Source organism: Monodon monoceros, unplaced genomic scaffold, assembly GCF_005190385.1.
Source record: "Monodon monoceros isolate NGI ecotype Baffin Bay Population unplaced genomic scaffold, NGI_Narwhal_1 Super_Scaffold_3, whole genome shotgun sequence".
NCBI lineage: Eukaryota > Metazoa > Chordata > Mammalia > Artiodactyla > Monodontidae > Monodon > Monodon monoceros.
In genome coordinates, this window is record NW_021703780.1 from 23,014,933 (window position 1) to 23,033,753 (window position 18,821).

Consider the following 18,821-nt stretch of genomic DNA (forward strand, 5'->3'; position numbering starts at 1 on the left):
CCCTTTCCAACACTGGAAATAACTTTTTCAACTACGGATTTTGGAAGCCTCTGAGTTTCGTGAGAAGCGTCTTTCCCACGGACAGTATCTTAAACACTCCTTCACCGAGAAAAACCTGGGAACACAGCGCTCCATGGTTGGTGATTGGACCGACCTTTTGCTGCCCAACCAAGGTTCGGTGTGTGGTGAAAGCACAGGGGCGAGTGGGGAAAGGAAAAGGAGAAGGAAAATTTCCTCTGGAGCCCGCAGCCTGTCCATTGACACAAACCAACTGAGAGGAAGACGGGGTGGGAGGTGGGAGGGGTAATCTAAAAGAATTTTCCCAAAGGCCCCCTTCCCCCTTTTCTCTTTCAGTCTGTCTTTTTCTTCCCTGCTTCTTAATAATAATGAAAAAAATGCAGCAAAGGAGAATGGACCCTACATGGCATACTCGGTGCTCCGCCTTCAGGAGACTGATTCTGAGCGAGCAGTTTCTGTACTTAACTTGGTTCCTGGCTTTATTGTACTGAAGTAGTCAGGTTGGGAGATCCAAGGAATGTCAAGGCCCACAGTCACATGATTAACCGAAGGATACAAAAGTTAAGGTCTACACAAAGAAAACCGAGAAGGACCTCAGCTGTGAGGGAGTTGAGGACAAATGGAGGTGCTGGGGATTGAACCCAGGGCCTCGTGCATGCTAAGCACGCGCTCTACCACTGAGCTACACCCCCCCCACCGTAAGTTCATTTACCTATTGTCCCATGTTATTTATTTATCACTGTATGACGATGTTGGCAAGCCAAAGTCCATTATGTTCAGTTCCTCTGTTTCTGAAACCTCTGGACTGACTCCTGTCTCACAGCTAGGGCAGGAAAAAGAGAAATGCATTCTGGACCGAAAAACCCTTAGGTCTTCCCACAATCCTCCTCCCCATCACGAACTTTTAGTCAACTGCCTCTTGTGTCAGTTCTAGTCCACCACGAGGGAGAGTCCCAGAACTGAATCTTCTGTTATGTCTTTAGATTCTCCCTTCTTTAGAAAGTGCTCCTCTGCCCACGAAGCTGCCAAAAATGCAAAACGTAGTGCTGGGGATACAAAGGCGCGCTCCGTGAGTGCAGCCGAGGGAATGTAGGTCCAGGTGTGAAGTTAAGACAAGAGGTGAATCAATTCACAATACTTGACCGAAACAAAGAGCGACAAGTATGTGTCTCAGGCAGTCTTGCGTGCTCTTGCAAACCAGTGCATTCGGCATCTGGACTCGGGACGTGACAGCGGCTTTGTTACGGCGACGCTTTCGCTCTGGTTTTGCAGACAACACAAGAGTGGCGGCAGACAGAGGTAAGAGTAGAAATGTGGGCGCTCCTGTTTGTTACAGCATCACATTATTTGCGCAAGGAGGAGAGCGCAAGGGAAGCTGCGCGCAACCTGAGAAACCAATTCGCTGTCTGTAAACCTTCCCTATGCCTGGACAAGTCTGAAAATTTCATCAGTACCCAGGGCGCAGAACGTCGACACCTCCCACCTTTAGGCAAACATTGGTGCGACTGTTAAGCTAGGTAAGATTTTTGGATAAAATCCTAAACCTTCTGTCAGGAGAGGGAATGGGGAGGAGAGGACAGGTACCGACCGGGATGGGTTATACTATCACCATGCTAGAAAGACGAGAGGCTGGGAAGTGGAACAAGCAGAAGAGGTGTTGGAGAAGGGAGAGTGGCCTGGTTCTCGGAGGGGAAAAGGATGAAGCCAATGAAGGGGAAGAAAAGAGGCAGCAGAGGAAGAAGATAGAAGAGGACTAGTTTGGAGATGGGTCTCAATGGAGAGGCTCGGAGGTAGAAAGTGACCAAGCCCGGCATTTCTGCTACACTTTCTGCAGGCCCTCGGGAAGAGAAGAAGGCTCCTTCCTAAGGTAAGTGATTTGAAAGCGTGTGTCCCACAAAAAGATACGTCCCGTTTTGCCCAAGATTTTGTGACTCTGAGAGTGCCTTGCTCCACTTTCTGTCACGGCAAACACAGGCTGAGCATTTTCAAGGGCGCGCCTGTGGTTGCATATCTCTGGAGCAGTAGACCCCGGTATTAGAGATTTTAGAAAGTCGACGTTATACGTATCCGGATGCAGCATTGAGTTTAGAAACAAATTCCAAACGCAGTTTTGTGTTTGGGCATTTCAACTGCCATCAACTAGTTTTTAGCATGTTTGGCTTTAAAATACAAGGGAAAGAGTGGAAGGAAAAGGTTAAGCAGTGACTAAACGTTTTTGGTTTGAATAGATTCTTACTGAAACCTTCGTACTCTTGGGTAGCTCAATTGGACCTGCATCAGGCCCTTAGTCTGAGGACCCAGGATTCACGACCCGGTTCTGGTGTAGACTCTTTCACTTTCCCCATAATTTCATGTATACATACATACACAAAAGCCTACTGAAGCCAGCTTTCGTTTGGAGCACGTTACTAATCACATGCTTATTCTTTTGTTTTAGCCTCTGTTGAATGTTATTTAAAATCATCATAGAAATCAGACAGTGGCATAGGTCCTATAAGTCACCCTCCTGTTGAATGTGGGCGCTAACCGGTACAAGAGCCCTGTTAGAAATGCATTCACTCTGCAGCAAAACCTTTGCTCTAAATCCTTTTAAATGCTCTCTTCTCTTGTGTATCTAAAAGAGAGATCATTTTATTTTATAAAAAGAGTTGAACTTTAGAACAGTTGTAGATATAGAGAAAAATGGAGAGGACATTACAGAGAGTTCCCCTATACCCTGCACTCAGTTTCCCATATTGTTAACAGCTTACAGTAGGATGATACATTTGCCAATTAATGAACTCAAATTGATACATTTTTTAAAATGGAATCTACAATCTATTCAGATTTCCTTAGTTTTGCCTAATATACTTTTTCTGTTCCAGAATATTGAACCAGAGATGCAAGAGAGGATCTAGTTTAATGATTTTTACATTGGTGAAATTTATCTCAGTGGACTTTCCCTTGCCAACTTTTAGGTTTCTCAAAACCATCCAAAAATGGCACTGATATGTTATGAAGAATTTCTAGGGCAAGGTGATTTTTAGTGTTAAGCAGGTGCCTTCCACATACAAGGTCTTGAGTAAAACCCCTGTAATTCCATGTGTGTTCTTTACTCTGTAACCCAATCCTTCTTGCACCTTTTCATTCATTTTCTCATGATTTCCCCGCTCATACGAAAAGAAAACCAATGATTCAGTGCATTGCCTTTACAGCTGTTCCAGTTCTATTCCATAGACCTTGGTTCCACATAGGGTGGTTGTTTTGGTAAAAGGAAGATGGGATGGGAGAGGAAAAGTTGGGGGGGGGGAGTCCATCCTAAATCTCCACCAAAAAAAAAAAAAAAGAGGCCTAGGGTATTCCCTGGCGGTCCAGTGGTTAGGACTCTGCACTTTCACTGCTAAGGATGCAGGGTCAATCCCTGCAATCCACACTATGAAGCCAAAAAAAAAAAAAAAAAAAAAACCAGTTAAGAAAAAGAGGCCTACCCCAACATTAAGAGGAAGATCACCTTCAGTACAGGGAAAAAAGATGGAAAGAAGAGGGAAAATAAAGAACCTGACAGACATTTTTGTTGAGTCTCATAATTTTTGAGTCATGAAATAGACAGTAGATGGAGGAACAGAGATGCTTCCCACTGAAATTCCCTACCCCTCTTCCTCAATTACTTTCAGCAATGTTTTGTTGTTTTCAGTGTACAAGTCTTTCACCTCTTTGGTTAAATTTTACCTAGGTATTTTATTTTTTCAGATGCTATTGTAAATGGAATTGCTTTTTAAATTTCCTTTCCAGATTGTTCATTGCTAGTGTAGGGAAAAACAACTTACTTTTGTGTGTTAATCTTACGTCTTGCAGTTTAGCTGAATGTGCCTGTGCTCCTGGACTTTACTTTGTTGGAAGGTTTTTGATTACTGATTCAATCTCTACCTGTTGCAAGTTTGTTCAGATTTGCTAAGTAGGAAGCTATGCTGAATGTAGAAGGAGGATCCCTCTGCCAGGTGAATTTCTCAAATATTGGTGCCCTGTGTTTATAACGAAGGCAAATAGTAGAAAGGTTAGAGAATAGTCCACTTATTAGCTTTGAATAAATTCTCAGAATAAGTTGAATTCCTGAGCTGGATAGTTCAGTTGACAAGCATCAGACTCTCACTATGAGGGTCCAGACTGCAAGTGCATGTTCAGGATTTAGTATCTCCCCTAGCCCTCCAAGCACATATTCTTAACTCTTAGATAGAAACTCTTTGAAACCCAGCTTTCTCCAGAGAAATGTTTGCAGTCAACTTTTCTTCCCCTTCCTATCCTTTTCTTGGCCACTGTCTACCAGTTCTAGAGAAGGATTCTGAGCCAGAAAATCCAGGGTCATTATGGTATCAATAACTATACATGCATTAGTATTTCACTACTGGGTATTATCTGGTGATTAGATGCCAATGACAGAACGCAAGGTATTGGTAATTAGTGGGCATACTAATTTTGGTTTTTTAAGACTCTTGCCTCATTTCAGGTTTTCTTCTCAAGGTCAGCCCTTAGAAAGTCAAATGAAAAGGATTCCGTTTCTTGCCTAGCAATAAGCAAACGACCACAAAGGGACTCGAACCCTCAACCTTCTGATCCGGAACCAGATGCCTTATCCATTAGGCCACGTAGCCAGTTGGTGAATGCCTGTTTTCAAACCTGGAAGCTGAAACGTGGTAGGTTTCTGTTTTCAAATTTCTAACTTCATTGGAAAGAAGATCTCATTAATAACATTCCTGCCCCAAAGGGAATAAAACTGCATCAAGTTCCTGACAACAATTACTTAAAATTAATAAACGGTGAGGCGACCAGAAGTGACACAGCCTTTGAAGGCTTTCTTACCTAAGTCTGATGCAAGTTAATGATGATGCAAGTTCAGTGGAGAAATATGAGCCAAGAACTAAAGTCTGCAATGAAGGGATGATGATAGTGTAAGGAGAGGGAGCTTCAGAGTTTGGTACGTTCTGACCTGTTCCATCTCAAAGATACAATGGCACATCCTCCAGGGAGAAAAATCTGTAAGCTCAAACAGGAGCAGTGGAGGGTAAGAGCTAGGGCCTGGACTGAATGAGTCTGGTTAGACCAAGAAAATGCCTTCTGCTGTTTCCTATGAAATTGTTTTAGTTAAACCCCTTTCCTTCTCGAAATGGGTTCAATGAGAAGCATAGATTGGATAATGGTCCCTTGTTGTTTTCCTGTTTGGAGAGCTACTGGCTCCAGTAGAAGCTGAAGAATGTAAATCCACACCACGTTGGGCAGAATGCCTGGCCAGCACGAGCTGTTCCACCTGGTTCCCACCCTCCCATCAGCCAGCTCCAAGACTCCCTTGCCAAAGGAATGTTTGGGGGCAATTTCATCCATCAACAGAAAGGGACCCATTATGGAACACTTTCTTGCATCTTCAAATTCCTCCTCCTTCACCTCTCTTTCCCTCTGTCTACAAAGGCTGCAAGAAATATGTACAAGACAATGCGGAGAGAGAGAAACAGAAATAGTGTGAGTGTTGCCTGGAGAAATTTAGGTGAGGTACTTGGCAAGAAATGAAACCCTCTTTGTCTAGCAATGTAGTCTGAAACTTGGCAATGCTTTGTCTAGGGGATGCAGCATCTCTGGTTCTGAAAACCTAGAGAAGGAAGACAAAGAAGAGAAGAGGAAGGAAAATGTTCCTAACGATTATAACATCTCTCTCAAACAGAATCTTCTTAGCAATGAGGAAAATCCAAGAAATCTGACTTGGGAACTAATACATGAAGGATAAAACGAACTGTCCAAATGTGTGAAGATAGATAAGACACTACGGGAAAAGCTAATATTGTGGGCCTGGATAGCTCAGTCGGTAGAGCATCAGACTTTTAATCTGAGGGTCCAGGGTTCAAGTCCCTGTTCAGGCGTCCTGCCTCTGTTTTATCTTTATTCATACAGGAAGAGTTAGGGGGAAATGATATCCTGATTTTACACTGATTGAAACTTTGCTCATTGCTTTATAGGTGTGAAATGATTATGTGATAAATTTACCAACCCCAAGGGACAGTCTTGGGAAGTCATTTGGAATAGGGATTGCTGACCTGAAGATTTGGATTTTATGTGGTTGCTTTATAGGTGTGAAATGATTATGTGATAAATTTACCAACCCCAAGGGACAGTCTTGGGAAGCCATTTGGAATAGGGATTGCTGACCTGAAGATATGGATTTTATGTGGTTTTTAGAAGAGAGTCTCTTTCATCAGTTGACTGGGGAAAAAAATCAACCAAGACTTCTGAACTCTTAAAAACAAAGGGAGAAAAAGATCTTGAAACCAGAGATACATGGCACTTTACCCGTATAGAGAAACAATTCAAATGACAGCGGCTATCTATCTCATCAGAAACCATAGAGGTCAGAAAGAGTGGTACAACATTTTCCAAGTGCTTAAAGGACAGAATTATAAAAAAAAAAAAAAAAAAAAAGAACAGAATTATCAATCCAGAATACAATATCCAGAGAAAATATCTTTCGGGAATGAAAAGAAAATCAATATATTCTCAGATAAAGGAATACTAAGATAATTTGCTGCCAGAGAACTACCTTAAAAGAATGACTACAGTAAGTTCTCCAAACAGAAAGGAAATGATAGAGAAGGAATATTGAATATCAGGAAGGAAGAAAAAAAACATGGTAAGCAAAAAAACATGGTAAGTACAATACACTTTCCTTGTCTTGAGCTTTTAAAATTATGTTTGAAAGTTGAAGCAAAAGTATAACACTGTCTGATGTGGTTCTAAATGTATGTGAAAGAAATAGTTAAGACAATCATATTACAAGTGAGGAATAGTAAAGTGACAGAAAGGGAGGTAAGGTTGCTACATTTCACATGAACTGGTAAAATGGTGACACCAGTACAGTCTAAGTTAAATATCTATAATGGAATTCTTGCAGTAATGACTTTTAAAAATCTATACAAAAGGATACAATAAAATATAGTATAGATAAATGAATATGGAATTCCAAAATATATACAAGTAGTCCATAAAAAGGCAACAAAAAAAGAGAGAAGAGAACAATAAGAATAACAGAGAACAAATAGAAATCAAAAAAAAAATAAAATGCCGGACTTAAGCCCTACATACCAATAATTACATTAAATGTAAATAGTCTAAGTGCACTAATTAAACCCACAGGGTAGATTAGAAAACATGACCAAACTATATGCTGTCTGTCTACAAAAAAATTCACCTCAAATATAACCTGTAAATATATAGGCAGTTTGAAGTTAGGAGGATAAAAAAATAAAAGGCATGTCATGCAAACATCAACCAAAAGACAGCAGGAGTAGCTATATTAATGTCAAATAAAGTCAGTTTCATAACAAAGAAAATTATCAGAGGCAGAGAAGGACATCATATAATGATACAAGTGCCCATCTACCAAGAAGGGCATAGTAATCCAAAATATGTATGCACCAAACAACAGAGCTGCAAAATATGTGAAGGAAAACAAAATCTGATAAAACTGAAAGATAAAATACGCAAATCCACTATTATAGTTGGAAACTTCAACGTCTCTCTCAGAATAACTGATGGAACAACTAAACAGAAAATGATCAAGGATATAGAAAAACTTGAAAATGCCATCAGCCACCGGAATCCAATCAACACAGACTGGTTCATCCAATACAAGCAGAGTATAGATTGTTTTCAAATCCATCAGAACGTATTCCAAGATAGAACATATCCTGGGACATAGAATAACCCTCAACAAATCTAATAGAATTGAAAGATACAGTGTGTTCTCTGACCACAGTGCAAATTAGTCACAGAAAGATAAGAGGCAGATATTCAAACACTTGGAAACTAAACAGCACAGCTCTAAATAACCCACGGAATAAAGAGGAATCTCAATGGAGATTTAAAAATAAATAGAATGAAATAAAAATACAATGTATCAAAATTTCTGATACACTAAGACAGCACTAAAAATTTCTGATACTTATTAAAACAGCACTGAGAAGGAAATTTATAGCACTCAGTGCATACAAGAAAAGAAAAATCACAAGTTAGTCATCTAAGTTTTCACTGAGATAGCCAAGGGGAAAAAGAGCAGAAGAAACCTAAGGCAAACAGAAGGAAGAAACTAATAAAAACAATACCCTTGTCAATGCCTGGGCCAGCACCATGGTTGGGAAATCCGGCATTGGTTTGTCTCCCGGGCTCTTGCAGCTCTGGTTCTGAGATGCACAGAGACCAAGTTGGGGACAAGAACAGACAGCAGGATGCTGCATCGATTTTTGCCCCTCTTAGTATATACGGAATCCTTTTCTTGAATGAAAGAACACCAGGGGGGAGGTTCAGCCGCTGGGCCCGATGTGCAAAATGAACTCGCCGGTTGCCAAATTAGTTCTTGAGATCCCATTGTCCCTGTGGAAAGGGGAGACGTTTCCCACCTTCAGCCAAAATTTGTTCCGACAGTCAACTCAGGTACTAGGTTTGGAGGAAATTCTGACTTATCTCTGATGGGCTAAGCCAGAAATCGACCTTGTTTAAAAGCTCCCCGCGATGATTCTGAAAGTCAGCCAGGTTTGGCAGTTCTCGGCTTTAGAGACTCCAAGACGAGTGGGCTGATATCTTTGGGAAAGTTAACACCAGGAGGGAGATTAGTGCGAGAGCAGAATACAGGTAACGATAACGACAGGCAGGCGTGGAGTCCGCGGCTTCAGCGGCCACAGGAAGGTGGAGGAGGAAAAAAGTGGACGAGTGCTTAGGTTGGCGTTAGTTTCAGATGGGCGGAGAGGCGGTTAGTTACGCGTCTCTGCTGCGTTTCCTCTGGGTACGTGGGGAACAAGCAGGCCCATTCCCGGTAAAAGAAGTGAGCTGAGACCGCTTTCCCGAAGGAAGATCCCCTTCGTTTTGTCTGACTGTCGCGGTTTTCAGAGAGCCTCGCTGCTCTTTCCGTGGTTGGAGCACTTGAGAGAAGTCCTGCGGTTGAGTTTCTGATTTTAGTGTATCCCGGTGGTATTGGAGGTTTCAGACCGCGCGGCGGGGAGGCCACAGTGTCCGGATCCCCACGTGCTAGTGGTAGGAGAAGAGCGCAAGGTAGAAACAGGGACCGCCTTTGTCTTTAGACTTCACCATCTGAGCTATACGAAGGAGTGAGTGTTTTTGTTGTTGTTGTTTGTTTAATGTGTTGAGCTTGGAATGCAAGACATGGAAGATAAGAGGGGTAAGGCAGAAACCAAGTATTTTTAATTTGAAATGGTTTTCAGAGGCTGAACTCTAGATAGTTCGGTGTGTAGGTTGTCATGACTTTAATCTCAGGGCCAAGATTTCGAGACTGTTCCTGTTGGCATCCCGTTCTTTCTCCCACTTCCTTTTTGTCTTTCTTCTGCTTGTTGAAGTCGTCTTGGTGAGGTCGAGGCTCACAGCAAGAGAGGAGGGACTTCACCAGAATCCATTGGGTTATGTTTTTACTTTGTATGTGTACAGGACTATAACGGGAAAAAAAGGGTTAGGAGAACTAAATCTGTATTCCTTGAGGTTTGAGGGAAAAGTGAAACCAAGGCCTGGAGATGCCGGGGATCGAACCCGGGGCCTCATGCATGCAAAGCATGCGCTCTTCCACTGAGCTACACCCCCTCCCCGACAGGTTTCCTGATAATGCTTCTTCGGGAATAAATTTTATTTCCTGAGGCTCTGGATCCTTGGGTGTCTAGGCGGTAGAGGAACCAAAGAAGGATACTGATGCTTTTGAGTACAGAACTTGAAGTGGAAGGCAAAAGATTGGAAACATGTGTCAGATAACCAAAAGAAGTTGCCACCATAGCTTTAAAACATAGTTGGAGTCTCCTATTATGCTTGGCAAGAGATCAAATCAAGTCCCCGTTTTTGGACCTTTTGATTTCCTCCAGATATGTCTTAACCTGAGACACAAGGCCATTGAAATTCAGCTTCTTTCCTGCCTAAAATGCTTCATGATCTTGGTTGTTTGCTCCATTGGAATATTAAGGACCAGATTTGATGGAGGAAAGCCACAGGCAGTAAAAAACCCTAGAACGACGCATTCAACATTGCAATGTAAGGGGCTCTTTTTCTCTTCTAATCTAGGCACCCAGCTAATTTAGCAGGCCCCGCCAATAATCCAAAATCTCTTCTTCATAAGCATTCATAAGGCATGAATGAAACAACAGCTTCAGGGATGGAGAGGAATATTAAATTATGAGAGCGAGACCAAAGACAAATAGCCGCAAGACATTAGGGATAAAGTGGAAAAAAAGTATTTATTTATGTGTTTGTTTGTTTGTTCATGCACTTATTTAGGGAGGGAAAAAAGCTATGTCATTACCAAACAGAAGAAAGTGCAGAAAAGGGGTAGGTTTTAAAAATTCTTTTGGAAATGGGAGGAAGTTTGGAAGACAGAGAAGATGGGCAAGCCTTGCTCATGTTAAATTCAAGATCTATGTGGTGCACACTTGTGAGAATGTTACATGGTGAACTCACACAATTACCCCTGCCTCCAGGTTTGGATTTGTGAGTGATCAGTAGATACAACTATGTGGAGGATGGATAAAGACAGAAAAGTATTCTCATTAGTGATATTCGTAGGAAAATAAATTTGCTCCCGGACATCTCTTGAACCCTGGGATTTATTGTGGTTAAGACTGTGTTCTTTGAAATATATAAAAAGACTGCAAGAGAACCCATTTCCTGGCACCAGATTTCCAGTGGCTAACCCTTTCTCCTTCTGGTTTGCTCACTTATGGAATTTTGCCAATATTCATAAAATAACATTGAGCTCCTTTTGAAGCTGAAAGAATATGGTTTGTCTGACAGATTTGTCCTTTCAGTTGGCTCATGAAATTTTTAGCCCATGAAGTGCTTAGGAGGATTATCTTGACTGTTTGATGTTGTAAAATATTAGGTTTATGATGCTTTCCAATATTAGGAAGGTTTTCAGAAACACTGCTTGGTCATAATTTTGTGTTACACCTGGTGAAAACTGCATGTCTATTGGGGTCTCAGGAATTCATAATAATAAGGTATGCCTTTTTTTTTTCTTTTTGCCCCATGAACAAAGTGAGAATTATAAAAATTAAATATTTAGAGTTATAAAAATTGTTGAGTAACTATGTTGTACACCTGAAACTAATATGATATTGTAAATCAACTATACTTCAATTTTTTAAAAGTCTATAGCCATCTTCAGACTATGGATTCATTTAATACAGAATTCTTATCACGAATTAAACTTCTAAATTGAGTGACAGAACACACTCATGCCATATATACTCAATTCAGAAAATCTGAAAATCTATGATGTGTATGTTTAACCCTGCACTGTCCAAAATGGTAGCCACTAGCCACTTTGAGTATTGAACACTTAAAAATTGAGATGTGCTGTAAGTGTAAAATATATATCAGGCCTCAAAGACTTAATATGATATTTAAAATGTAAACTATATCACTAATAATTTTTTGATTGACTATTTATTTAAATGATGTTTTTGATACACCAAGTTATTTAAATATTCTTCTTCAATGAAGACCACTTATTTTTATTTTTTATGTGACTACTAGAAAATGTAAAGTTACAAAAGTGACTCATTTATGGCTTTATTATATTGCTATTTGACATCCCTAGCTACAGAAGACATGACATGTTTAGATGCTGTTCTGGGAACACCAGAACCAAGGAATATAGAGCACAGTCTACCAGTTTCCTACTATGTGTGGACATGACACAAAGCATTCACTTGCATGATCTCCTTTGGTATTTACAGTATCCCTTTTTACATAGACATCATTAGCCTCATTTTTTAGATATTGAATGTGAGGCTAATTATGTTTTGTGAACTACCCTAGACCTCCCACTTCAACAGAATATAAAGGAATCATAACTGTGTTAGGCAATAAAATACTCAATGATGCTGTTTGTCCAATCAAATACTTCTTAATGAAATAAAATGCAAGCTTCTGAATTGAGGAGGGATAGATTGTTAATGGATAAGTTTCTAATGCCAAGTTCCTGTACAGCGAATGTCCCTACCTTGACGTTGCTTCTCAGTTTGTACCAATTTTCCATTTGCAACTTGATGCAGTTCTGATGTTGAAATAGTGTTTTATTTTCTTCTTTCAAAGTGTCCAAGAGTTGTCGGTGGAAAACAGACACTATGAAAGTGACACAGAAATTTGAAAAGAAGAAAACAGTTCAGAATGACACAAGAGTGACCTATTATCCCTAACAAAGAGTTTCAAGAAATAAAGTCAAAATTAAAAGGAAAAAATGGGGTATTGGTACCTGAGTCTTGACGTCTTTACTGTCCATTTGCTTTCATTTTTCAGTATTCTAGGTCCCCTTGTGAAAATTCAACAGAATAATTCTTAAAGAAGTGCTTATTCTCATTCGTTCCTGGATAACAAAACAGAAATAACTTAAGATGTGCAAATTCTAGACAGGGGTGGAAGGCTGAAGGAATGAATGTCTTGTCAAAAAGAAAATTCTGCATGTTCTTGTAATTGTTTAAAAGTTCAATGATGTTCAACAAAGCTCCTTATTCTAGCAGTTTAAAAACGGGGTGGACCCAAAATACAAACCCATATTTTCTGATTGGAAATTTTTCCTTGCATATACCACACCCACATATATACACTTACACAGTGTAGTAGTTCTTTTTTCTTCAGGTTTCCCCACCACCAACAACAACAATTCTTGTGATTAAAAAGATCACACGCACACACACAACATAAAGGCAGAAATGAATTGTAAGTGCAACGCCATGTAGCATATTGGAATTTCCTAGCTCCTAGGAAAATAATTTCCTAGGTTTTGAAACTTTAAATGAAATATCACTGTCAGGAAACACTTCGTGGAAGACACTTCACACACACACACACACACACACACACCCCTTGATCGCGCTTGCAAAAAGCCGTAAAAATTGTAGTTATATATGGATTTTGGGGATTGGGGCATAACTGTCGTGTAACGGGTTAATAAATTACACCACAGTAAAACACTACTGCCGAAACCCGGGATCGAACCAGGGACCTTTAGATCTTCAGTCTAACGCTCTCCCAACTGAGCTATTTCGGCCACCTGGGAACGCTCAGCTTAGCTGTTCTCCCAAAATTTAAAGTTTTCATTTGTGGGGGCCAGTCTACTCTTATTTTGTTCAACATCACCCATTCGTTCGCCCCAAAGTATATGGGCTCCCCTGAAATCCATGTCTAAAAATAGGATCCAGTTTTAGGAGACTGGATGGGTTGGTAGAGGAGGAGGGAAGTATAGGGGGAGAAATGGATTCGGCTACTCCACTACTCAAAGACAGCTCAGAAAACTAAGGCAACTCAAAATGAAATTATCGAGCTTCGACTTTCGGTTCTTTTTCTGTCTTGCTCTTCAATGACAAGGCTAAAAGGATTATTGGGCACGTTAATATGGAGACGGGCTTCTTGCTTCGGCTTGAGGAAATCCGGAAGGAGCCAATTCTTTTCTTCTAGCCACTTCCTTTCCCTTGTCTTCCTTGTGCTGACACGTGGTTGTTAGTGCGGAGACACAGAGAGTAGAAACCGGAAGCATTTAAAGGCAATCCATCGGGTAATGTGTCTATTTCCGTGTGAACAAGCAAAGCGTAAAGGGAGAAAAATAGATGCACGTGTATGGTTTCCAGCCCTCTCGTAAGGAAAGGATAAACCACCACTGAACTACACCTCTCACGACAGAAAGGTCGTGAAGATCATCTTTGAAATAGTAACCATATTTCTGAGGGGGGTCTTCAAAGATACGGTAGTTGGCCAGATAGAAAAGCCACTGCCTCAAATCCTACTCATTTCTTAAACCTCTAAACTGTATCCTCTTAAGCTGCTACACTAGGAGAAATGTAAGGGTCGCAAGCCAAATAGCACCGTTTCTGCTCTTAACACATTTAATCCTATCAGCTCTTTCCGAGGTTCCCGTCCCAGCAAACTGCCTGGAGGCGTTTTTTCTGCAACCACCAGGAAAGATTTCCAGATGGAACTTTTTTTTTTTTCTGACTTCAACCTCTCTCTCCTTCCTATTCTTACAAAATTTTTCAAGTCCTCTCCTTCTTAAGAAGAGATGAACTACAGTCTGAGAGAAGATATTTCAACACTTATGTTTTACGAAAGACCGTTATCTGTGAAGAACTTCTACAAAACACTAAGAAAAAGACTAAAATCTCATTAAGAAAGAGCAAATTAACATGCACTTCACAAAAAGAGGATACCCAAAATAGCCAATAAGCAATTTAAAAGGTGCCCAACATAATTTGCTATGAGGGAAATGTAGATTTAAAAACCAAATGAAATAATACTTCTCTTCACCAGAATCAATTACCTTAAGAGAACTGACAATATCAAGTGCTGCTGAGCACGTGGAGCAACTGGAATACTCACTCACACAACTGCTGATGAGACCGTAAACTGGTGCACACGCATTGGGAAACTATTTGGAAATACTGACTAAATCTAAATATACATGTAAGCTATGCCCCCAAAACTCCACAGCTGCATTTATACCCAAGAGAAGTGCATGAGTATTTCCCTTGAAAGACAAATATAGGAATGCTAGTGACCACATTAGACATTTCAGCCCCAAACTAGAAGCACTCTAAATGTACACTGACAGTAAAATGAATTAAAAAGTTGTGATGCACAGTATTCATACAAGGGAATATTACCAAGCAATGAAAAAGAACTGCTGCTACTAGCAATAATATGGATATATCCAACTTTTTAAAAATTGAGTGAAAGAATCCACACTCAAATGAGTACATACTGTATGATTCTATTTATATTGTTTCAAAATGCAAGAAAAAGTAATCTATGGTGATAGAGGTCAGAGAGTGGCATTGATTGGGATGAGGCACAAGGAAGCAGCTGGGGGCTGAAAAATCATGGATCTTTGCCAGAGCTGTTGGTTACATGGGTGTATGCATATGTAATAACCCATCAAGCTGAATCATTAAATTTCATGCATTTTTGTTTACATTAATTAAGCCTCAATTTAAATAACAAGAAAAGAAGAAAAAGGATCTCCTTGGATACCTCATCACCTCCAGTACATCTTATCTCTTCATTAGTGCTTTTCAGATTGTGGTCTGCAGACTGGTGCCTGGCTAAGAATTGTTTTTTACCTATCTGTGAGCATTAGGAACTTTTTATAAGAAGTGAACAGTGCCAGGACATAGGACTCCTTTTGTTAAACAAAATAGAAACAATTTCAGGGGCTTTCAGGATTTCAGAAATAATAATCTCTGGAATGAGGAAAGGGCAGCACCCAAGAACCACCTGCTCAGTGAATTTTAATAAACCCCTGTGTATATCTGGACAGGTTCTGAAATCTCAATCTCCAATTCTGAAAGGGTCGAGCTTTTTGCCTTTAGCCAAAATTTGGTGTGAGTGGAAATTCGGATGCAAGTCTTTGGATGACTTCCACTAAAAATATTTTAGATTCTCTTACTGATTCTTTCTCCCCCCAGCATTTCTCTATCTACCCAGGGCTTTAGCCCCAGCCATGCACCTAGCCCCCCACCAGACCAAGCATCAGCCTATGCTGGGGAAAGGCTGATCTGGGAACATAAGGAAAGGAATTAGAAAGCAATGTGGAAATTAAAATATCAGCTACACATGAGTGTCTCAATACAGAGATTAAAATGTGTGTAAATGCGACTAGTAGTGTGCTAAGCTACTGTGCAAATTTCATTCCGGAGCACACAGTAGGGAGGGGAGGAGTGCCAAAAGAGGGAAGAGGCGGGGTGGGGTGAAGTGGAGGAAGAAAAGGAGAAAAGGGACAGAGAGGAAGTGGGCAAAGGAAAAGCATCCTCAAAATGATTAGGATGTGAGGGGAAGTTGATGGGGCGAGGTGGGGGGGTGTCTAAGCTCCACGTCTCTCCGTGGCTTCGTCCGGGTATGAGGGAAGAGATGAGATCTTTTTCTCTCAAGGGAGGTAGGCTTTCCCAGAAAAGGATTTGGCTCTTTATGTCGAAGACTGTTCTGGCTTCGGGAGTGCCTCGCAACTCTCCATTGCTGGATAGACAGGCTGAGCGCTTTGGGGGACGAACGTGAGGGTGAGATTTCGTTTGAAATTCAGAAACCTCTGGGACTGGTAGTTTGGAAGCTGCAGGGATGCCTCGGTTTGGGGGCGTGGATGCGGTGGGAGCAGAGTCAACAGTAGAAGCAGCAGCTTTGAGGTTGAACACAACTGAGACGGTGGAAGCATCTTATTTTTTTTAAGAAATTGAGAAAGTTCCCGTTCGCTTGCTGCACATATTTCTAACTCTTAGAAGCTTATTGAAACACAACTTTCTCCTGAAGAAACTCTTCCTGGCATTTGCAACAGGCTCCTTTACTCCTCATACGATGCTCTTGCTTCAAAAGGAGGGTCTGAAGACTGTGGTTGTGGAAAGCCACTGTCACTGAACAGTCGGTGATACCTACAGACGAAGCCATGGTCTCTTCACTCCTAGTACAGGCACAGAACAATATAGATGAGTCCCTCACAAGTCAAGTGGATGACCTCAAGATTGGCTGTACAGGTGGTTTGTGACTGCCTGGTGGACAGTTACAGCTTCTGGAGAATAAAAAAAGGGGAGGATGCATTATGGAAGACCTCCAGGTTTCTTGGCTTCTGTAGATGGAGAAAGAGACTGCTTTTCTGCTTTCTGAATGTTTAGCAGTTTGCTGGCTTGGTTTTCCCTTTGGTGGCTGAAAACAAGAATAGATTTTTTTTAAAAAATCCCTATCAAACTACCAATGGCATTTTTCAGAGGACTAGAACAAAAAAGTTCACAATTTGTATGGAAACACAAAAGACCCCGAATAGCCAAAGCAATCTTGAGAAAGAAAAACGGAATTGGAGGAATCAGGCTCCTGGACTTCAGACTATACTACAAACCTACAGTAATCAAGACAGTATGGTACTGGCACAAAAACAGAAATACAGATCAATGGAACAGGATAGAAAGCCCAGAGATAAACCCACACACATATGGTCACCTTATTTTTGATAAAGGAGGCAAGAATATACAATGGAGAAAAGACAGCCTCTTCAATAAGTGGTGCTGGGAAAACTGGACAGCTACATGTAAAAGAATGAAATTAGAACACTCCCGAACTCCATACACAAAAATAAACTCAAAATGGATTAAAGACCTAAATGTAAACATTTAAACACTATAAAACTCTTAGAGGAAAACATAGGCAGAACACTCTATGACATAAATCACAGCAAGATCCTTTTTGACCCACCTCCTAGAGAAATGGAAATAAAAACAAAAATAAACAAGTGGGACCTAATGAAACTTAAAAGCTGTTGCACAGCGAAGGAAAACATAAACAAGACAAAAAGACAACCCTCAGAATGGGAGAAAATATTTGCAAATGAAGCAACTGACAAAGGATTAATCTCCAAAATTTACAAGCAGCTCATGCAGCTCAATATCAAAAAAACAAACAACCCAATCCAAAAATGGGCAGAAGACCTAAATAGACATTTTTCCAAAGAAGATATACAGATCGCCAGCAAACACATGAAAGGATGCTCAACATCACTAATCATTAGAGAAATGCAAATCAAAACTACAATGAGGTATCACCTCACACTGGTCAGAATGGCCATCATCAAAAAATCTACAAACAATAAATGCTGGAGAGGGTGTGGAGAAAAGGGAACCCTCTTGCCCTGTTGGTGGGAATGTAAATTGATACAGTCACTATGGAGAAGAGTATGGAGGTTCCTTAAAAAACTAAAAATAGAACTATCATACGACCCAGCAATCCCACTACCAGGCATATACCCTGAGAAAACCATAATTCAAAAAGAGTCATGTACCAAAATGTTCATTGCAGCGCTATTTACAATAGCCAGGACATGGAAGCAACCTAATTGTCCACAGACAGATGAATGGACAAAGAAGATGTGGCACATATATACAATGGAATATTACTCAGCCATAAAAAGAAATGAAATTGAGTTATTTGTAGTGAGGTGAATGGACCTAGAGTCTGTCATACAGAGTGAAGTAAGTCAGAAGGAGAAAAACAAATACCGTATGCTAACACATATATATGGCATTTTAAAAAAAAAAATGGCTGTGACGAACCTAGGGGCAGGACAGGAATAAAGATGTAGAGTATGGACCTGAAGACATGGGGAGTGGGAAGGGTAAGCTGGGACAAAGTGAGAGAGTGGCATGGACATATATACACTACCAAATGTAAAATAGATAGCTCATGGGAAGCAGCCACATAGCACAGGGAGATCATCTCGGTGCTTTGTGACCACCTAGAGGGGTGGGATAGGGAGGGTGAGAGGGAGACACAAGAGGGAGGAGATATGGGGATATATGTATATGTATAGCTGCTTCACTTTGTTATAAAGCAGAAACTAACACACCATTGTAAAGCAATTATACTCCAATAAAGATGTTAAAAAAAAAAAAGACGGTGTATCCTGTGGATTTCTGCTTAGGCATTGTGATACCAGAATCTGAAGCTGTGCAAAGAGCTCTGATCTGGAGATACAGGTTGTTCAGTAGTTTGGAAGGAGGGTGTCCCTGGAGAGTAAGTAGAGTAAGGTTGGAAATGATCTATTGGGATTGGGAGAATAAGAGCTCTTTCTCTATTTGTGGGAAACAAAGAAATGAACTTTCCCCTAGATTGATCTTGGACCCCAGAGTTCAGAATGTTTGCCATTTCAGACTGGAAACTTTCTTCGAACACCCAGAGAAGTACTATTTCCCTTTACAGATTTCTGCTGAGGTGACTGCTATCTTTTCCTTGTTTGTCATTTGTTTGTAGTTAAATGACTTTTATGTAAG

The 18,821-nt window shown here is 40.6% G+C and overlaps 5 non-coding genes across 5 annotated transcripts; 1 reads left to right on the forward strand and 4 right to left on the reverse strand.

The window, feature by feature from the left end:
- Positions 1-638: 638 nt before the first annotated feature.
- Positions 639-710, reverse strand: TRNAA-AGC. Its single transcript has one exon. It is a non-coding gene; the product is annotated as a tRNA-Ala (tRNA).
- Positions 711-4,573: 3,863 nt separating this feature from the next.
- On the reverse strand, positions 4,574-4,646 carry TRNAR-CCG. Its single transcript has one exon. It is a non-coding gene; the product is annotated as a tRNA-Arg (tRNA).
- A 1,184-nt stretch (positions 4,647-5,830) lies between these two features.
- Positions 5,831-5,903, forward strand: TRNAK-UUU. The gene has a single exon. It is a non-coding gene; the product is annotated as a tRNA-Lys (tRNA).
- Positions 5,904-9,549: 3,646 nt separating this feature from the next.
- TRNAA-UGC lies at positions 9,550-9,621 on the reverse strand. The gene has a single exon. It is a non-coding gene; the product is annotated as a tRNA-Ala (tRNA).
- A 3,381-nt stretch (positions 9,622-13,002) lies between these two features.
- TRNAF-GAA lies at positions 13,003-13,075 on the reverse strand. Its single transcript has one exon. It is a non-coding gene; the product is annotated as a tRNA-Phe (tRNA).
- Between the last annotated feature and the right edge of the window lie 5,746 nt (positions 13,076-18,821).